The following is a 6,575-nucleotide window of genomic DNA, read 5'->3' as shown; positions in this document are numbered from 1 at the left end:
ACATATGACCAGATTCAAGAAGAGCTTCTTCCCCGCTGTTATCAGACTTTTCAATGGCCCTCTCAAATGTTAAAGTTGATCTCTCCCTGCTCCTCCTCATCAGCTGTGACACTGCATTCTGCACTCTGTTCTGTCATTCTAATGCGCTTGTATTTTATGATCTGCCTGTAAAGCACACTTTGCACTCTACTTCGGCACACGTGACAGTAATAAATCAAATCAAACAAATCTCCACTGGCTGGAGCCACAGCTCACACAATGTGTTAAAAGATTCTAACAAAAAGAATCTAAAGGCATTGACTTTGCTTGTGTAGGGAGTTTATTGACTGGAACAGTGGAAATGTTCTCTCCCCAGCCCTAGCTTTACCCCTTTTATAGTTACCCTTAATGGACACTATAAAAGCTGATTAAATTTTGTAATCGTATTGCTGCGTTCTGTGCACAAATTGGCTGGATATGTCAAAGTACACCATTGGCTGCAAGGTACATGAAAGATGCCATGTTATTGTCAATCTTTATTGAGCACCTTCGCACCACTGCACCTTAAATGCAAACTGTCTTATGCAAATATCAATTCGCCAATTAACAACCTGTTTCTCGTCTCAACTTAGTTATTTGCTATAACCACAGAGAGGAAGGTGGCCGCAGTTGTTGGAGGCCAATAATTTCAGCCAATGAACACGGCTGCAGGATTCCTTCAGCATACTGTGCTCAGTGCAGTCATCTCCAGCTGCTTCATTAATGATCCTTCTCCATTATTAGGACAGAGGGGGATGTTCACTGACAATTGCACAATGTTCAGCTGCATTCATAATTTCTCAGATGGCATTGTCATGTCATCATGTAGCAGGACCTGGACAATATCCAGGCTTGGGCTGATTATATGGCAAGTAACACCTGTAATACACAAGTGCAGGTAATGACAGTCTCCGATAAGAAAGGATGTAACTATCTCTCCTTCACACTCAATAACATTATCATCATTGCATCCACCAGGACCAACATCTTGGGTTTATCATTGACTAGAAACTGAACTGGATTAGCCACAGCGACTACAAGAGCAGAGGCTAGGAATTCTGTGGCGGGTAACTCACATCTTGTCTCCCGCGTGTCCTGAACATTATTTACAAAGTATGAGTCAGAAATTGATGGAAAACTCCTCCATTCAGGGCAAAGCAGCTCAGCTACAACCTTCAATGTTCACTCTCGTCAACATCGACACACAATGGTGGGAATGAGTACCATCTACAAGATGTAATGCAGCAACTTTCATTGAGGCTCCACCTACTACAGCATCTTCTAAATCTGTCCCCTCCACTACCCGGAAGGCCATGGTCAGCAGACGTATAGGAACACCAAGCCCATCAAATGCCTCTCCAAAGCCACTCACCATCCTGACTTGGAACAACATCACTGCTCCTTCAGTGTTGCTGGGGTCAAAATCTTGGAACACCCTCCCAAACAGCACAGAGGGCAGCCCTACACCTCCCTGGATAGCGATGGAGTACCACACTCAGTATTTCAGATATAACCTTGAAATGTGAGGACTCCTCTACCCACTCAGCTAAGAGACCCCAGGGTACTCCGCAAAGAGGAGGAGGGAGGTTAGCACCAATTTCCTGAAAAATGCTAAACCCTCAGACAAAGCTCAGGAAACACACCATCGGGCCAGTACAACACACCAGAGCTTCCTGTGAGCAAATTGGCTGACCAGGTCCCAGCATCGCAATAATGACATCCTTCAAAAGGCACCTCAATGACTGTAAAGATGGTTGGGGGTGGGGGGTGGGGGAGGGGGGGAGGGGGGAGGTGGGAGAGCGTGGTGGTGGAGGGGAGAGGGGGATGCTGGTGACATATTGGGGTGGTGGCAGGAAAGGCGCCATAGCAATGCAGTTTCACCACCCCCCAGGGAAAGGGTTTTGCCAGAGGGCTGGTCGTGGGGGTAGCGGAAGAGAGGAAGACTTGAGAGATGCTGTCCCGTCAACCCAGCCAGAATGGATGGGGGTTGGGGAACCCGAAAGAAGTGCGGGTGATGCTGGAAATCTGCAAACAAAGCCTGAAATTGCTCGAGAAATCTGTGCAGCTCAGGCAACGTTCGCTGGGGAGAAATCTGAAGCTGTCAGGACTGCGGAGCGTTGTTCCAGTTTTCCAGCATCTCTTTGTGCTAAGGGGGGGGGGGGATGTTGAGCTGTTGGAGCGCTCCAGACTCGAAGGGCCGAACGGTCGTCCTTGCGCGCTGAGCTGTGGCTGGGGTTGGTGTTGGTTCCGTTCGAGGTGTCTCACTCAGTTCCTCACATACCGCCGCGCTGCCAGGGAATCTAAGGTGGTCCCTGACTCTCTCTCTCTCTCTCTCTGAAAGTGAGACAGAGATCTGTCCGATCCCCTCTCAAACCCTTCACTGTGTGTGTCTGTGTGAGAGAGGGAGGATTCCAAGATCCACTTTAGTTTCTCTCCAAAATACATTTTCTTTTTGCCTTGCCGTGGGGAGCCAGGTTGCAAAAATTTCGAATCAAAGCCCAGCATCTCGCGTTGTGGGGCAGGAGGGACTGAGACAGCGATCCGTTTGAGAACCAGACCAGCGTTGGAGAGATCCCCGGAATTCGGGATCTGTGGAGCCGATCGAGTGTGATCTTGTGCCCGGCGCAGGTAATAGTGAAAGAAAATCAGATTTCATTCTATCTTTCCTTCTGTTGAATGACATTTGCAGGAAAACAAAGGTGTAGAACAAAGCGCAGTCAGGATAGAGAGAGCCAAATACCATTGTAGACCAACACTGAAATTGACAGCCTTTGCTTAAAAGATCTGATGTCTAGAATGTTAATTCAATGCTGGGTCCCTTACAAAACGCGTCGAGATCAATAAGTGTTCATTTTTATAAAGAGTTGTCAGGGATTGAGTTATGTCAATGCAGGGGCAGTGATAGTGCCCACCGTATTATCAACTCTTCGGGTTACATTTTTCGTTGGGTTTGGGCTCGCAGTTTTGGTCAAGGGTTTGCTGTCGGGGGGGGGGGGGTCCTGCCTGATTCAGATCTCCAGACCCCCCCCCCCCCACCCCCGGGGCCATCCCCAACTGCGAGACGCCGCCGGCTGCTCTCCTGAGTTTCTGTGACCGTTTCCGACATGAACATCGCCTGACTGTGGACTACACTTCACTGGGAATGCAGGTTCCCAGTGTCACCGTGTCAAGGGAGGGCAGAAGCTGAGGTAGGGGCTGGACAGAGAAGGAATGGGGGGGGGGGGGGGGGGGGGGAATGAATGAGACACGGGCGGAGGAGAAGGAGAGAGAGAGAAATGTCAGCACTGACAATATGTAAAACATCAGAGAAAAAAAACCCAACAGGGGGACAGGAGGCGCTCGGGTCTCCCTCAGCTGGTAATATCCTAGAGGGGGAAAACCATCATTGCCAGAGAGAGACCCTGAGAGCTTCAGAAATAAAACAGAGCACAGACCAGAGGGAGAAAGGGCTGTATCCTCCTGGGTGTCTTGTCAGCCGTTCCACAGAAACTGGGTCCAGGTACCTAGCAGCCTGGGAGTGCCTGTGTCTGACAAAACTACAGGAGGGACCAGACCAGAACCCCACAGCCCGGTTCCCAAATACACCACAGCGTCCTGGCCACAGAGGTAGCAGCTCAGCGTGAGTGTGAGTGAAACGAGATGGCACGTTCACCCGCGATTTCAATGAGGAATGGATTCAGAATGACCGGTGCAATGTGATAGCAGCGCAGCCTGAGGCCGTTCAGCCCGTCTCGCCTGTGAGAGCTCACTGTGAAAGCCTTCCAATCTCGATACCCCCCTCCCGTTCCATCGCTTTTCGCCTCATCCTCAAGCACCCCCCCTTTCACCTCCGCCCAAATCCTTTTATATCATTGTTCAGCTTTCACCATCCACACACTGGGATACCTTCTCCAATAGTTTATTTATTTATGGGTTAAAATCTGAAGGGAATGATGCTGAGGTATTTAATCAAATTGCATTTAGCAGTAAGTTCGGACAATCTCTGTCATTAGCAATCCCCCTCTGCAATGCTTATCTTAAGTCAATGGGGTGAGTCCATTTAGCTCCCCACCCCAGAGGCTCCCAGCCTCATTCTTGATGAAGGGCTTTTGCCCAAAATGTCGATTCTCCTGCTCCTGACCTGCTGTGCTTTTCCAGCACCACTCTAACCTAGACTCTGATCTCCAGCATCTGCAGTCCTCGCTTTTGCCTAATGCTTATCTTAAACCAAGTAACCCTACTATTTTTGAGGAGATCTGGTGAAGCGTTCTTGACCTGAAATGTTACCCCACTCTCCAGAGATGCTGCCAGACCTGCTGAGTATTCCCTGCTTTTCTTTCAGATTTCCAGCGTCCACAGACTTTTTTCTTTTGTCATTCAGCAGTTGCCCTGGGCCAGTGTTTCTGTTCTCTAGGCAGGACTGATTAAATGCAATCATGGTACTGTCCATGAGGGAACGTGAGAAAGGAAGGGCGACAGACAGTGAGAGAGAACGTGATAGAGTGTGAGAGAGAGAGAGTGTGAGAGAGAGACAGGAGGAAGGGAAAACGTGAATGAGACAAAGAGAGAGAAGGATAAAGAGAAGGAAGCAGAGCAATAGAGATGGGGAGAGGCTGTGATCTGTGATAATATCAGACAGAGGCAGAGAGAGAGAGAATAATAGAGGGAGACTGAGATGGAGTGACAGCAACAAAGACAGAGAGGAAAAAAGAGGGAGACAGAGCAATAGAGAGGTGGGGAAACAGTAAGAAAGGGAGAGTGACAGAGGGAGAGAAGGATAGAGAGAGATGGGGAGAGAGACACAGAGCAAAAGGCAGAGACAGACGCAGCGATAATGAAAGGGGGAGAGAAAGAATCAGTAAATGAGGAACTGAATGGCTTCACATAAATCCCAAGCAGGAGATAGCTGATCATTTGGCTGTCTCCTTGCAGCTGCATTTCAAGGTAAATGTTTAAACTAATAACTTAAACGCTGAACATACCAACTAGCTGGTTCCGAAACTAGAATAGTGCCAAGATCAGGATTCTTCTGCACTCCAGCAATTCAATGATTATTATTGCTGTCCTGTTGCTCGAGAATCTCCCATGACATTGCTCAGGGTGAGCACATTGGCACTCAGTTTTATCTTGACATTATACCACACAGTTCTCGGTGCCTTCTCCTGATGCTCAGTAATATTACGTACAGTGGTTGAACCTGAAATAAGGTGGAAAGGCATGATAAATGCCAGCTTTGTCAATCATGCCGAAACAATGGGATTGAAGAAACTTTCTTCTGTAGGGCAGAAAAAAAATCAAGCAATTCCAAACAGGAGGTCACCTTGAGGCCAATTACTGTTGGTCATTCATTTCTCTTCCTTTGTTGAAAGAATCTTGGACTATTTGCTTCTGAACATGTTGCTGTTTTACAAATAAGAAAGAATGGCTTGCATTTATAAAGCACCATTAAAGACCAGGAGACATGCCTAAACACTTTACTGCCAATTAAATATATTTGAAGAGTATTGACTGTTGTGGTGTATGAAACACAACAGCCAACTTGCACACAGCAAGCTCCCATAAACAGCAATGAGATAAATACTGGGTAATGTTGATGCAATATTGATTGAAGGATAAATATAGACTAGAACTTTCAAGAGAACTTTCATACTCTACTTTGAATAGTCTTAGAGTTGTACAGCACAGAAACAGACCCTTCGAGCCAACTAGGCCATGCCAACCACATATCCTAAATTAATCTAGTCCCATTTGCCAGCATTTGGCCCATATCCCTCTAAACCCCTTCTATTCATATACCCATCCAGATGCCTTTTAAATGTTGTAATTGTATCAGCCTCCACCACTTCCTCAGGCAACTTATTCCACACACGCATCACCCCCTGCATGAAAATGTTGCCATTTAATTCCCTTCTGAACCTTTCCCCTCTCACCTTAAACCTATGCTCTCTAGTTTTGGACTCCCTCACCACAGGGAAAAGACCTTGGTTATTCACCCTATCCATGCCCCTCATAATTTTATAAACTTCTCTAAGGTCCCCCCTCAGCATCTGGCACTGCAGGAAAAACAGCCCCAGCCTGTTCAGCTTCTCCCTTTAGCTCAAACCCTCCAGCCCTGCCAATATCCTTGCAAATTGTTTCTGAACCCTTTCAAGTTTCATAACATCCTTCCTATAAAAGGGAGACCAGAATTGAACACAGTATTCCAAAAGTGGCCTAACCAAATCCCTGCACAGCTGCAATATGACCTCCCAACTCCTATGATCAATGCGCTGACAAATAAAGGCAGGCATGCCAAACACCTTCATTATTTTGTCTACCTGGGACTCCACTTTCAAGGAACTATGAACCTGCACTACGAGGTCTCTTTGTGTCATGGGATCCTTTATATTCACCTGAGAGGGTAGGCAGGTTTACATTTAATTCTGGATTAGTGGTGCTGGAACAGCACAGCAGTTCAGGCAGCATCCGAGGAGCAGCAAAAGCCCTTCATCAGGAATACAGGCAGTGAGCCTGAAGGATGGAGAGATAAGCTAGAGGAGGGTGGGGGTGGGGAGAAAGTAGCATAGAGTACAATAGGT

The 6,575-nt window shown here is 47.4% G+C and overlaps 1 protein-coding gene across 2 annotated transcripts in view; it reads left to right on the top strand.

Annotated features, from left to right (window-relative positions):
* The first annotated feature begins 2,208 nt into the window (after nt 1-2,208).
* Nucleotides 2,209-6,575, top strand: part of LOC122565446 (neurocan core protein-like) — a 251,842-nt gene continuing 247,475 nt past the window's right edge. Inside the window, exon 1 of one of the 2 annotated variants that reach the window (XM_043721435.1) lies at nt 2,209-2,646. The gene's annotated coding sequence lies outside the window, so the exon portion shown is untranslated. Of the gene's footprint in view, nt 2,647-3,168; nt 3,207-6,575 lie in introns of those variants that run through there. The other variant, XM_043721436.1, reaches the window with a different exon arrangement.

This window comes from Chiloscyllium plagiosum, chromosome 31 (genome assembly GCF_004010195.1).
Source record: "Chiloscyllium plagiosum isolate BGI_BamShark_2017 chromosome 31, ASM401019v2, whole genome shotgun sequence".
NCBI classification, from domain to species: Eukaryota; Metazoa; Chordata; class Chondrichthyes; order Orectolobiformes; family Hemiscylliidae; genus Chiloscyllium; species Chiloscyllium plagiosum.
Note: the sequence above shows the minus strand (reverse complement) of the source record. Positions and strands in the feature narration are given on the sequence as shown.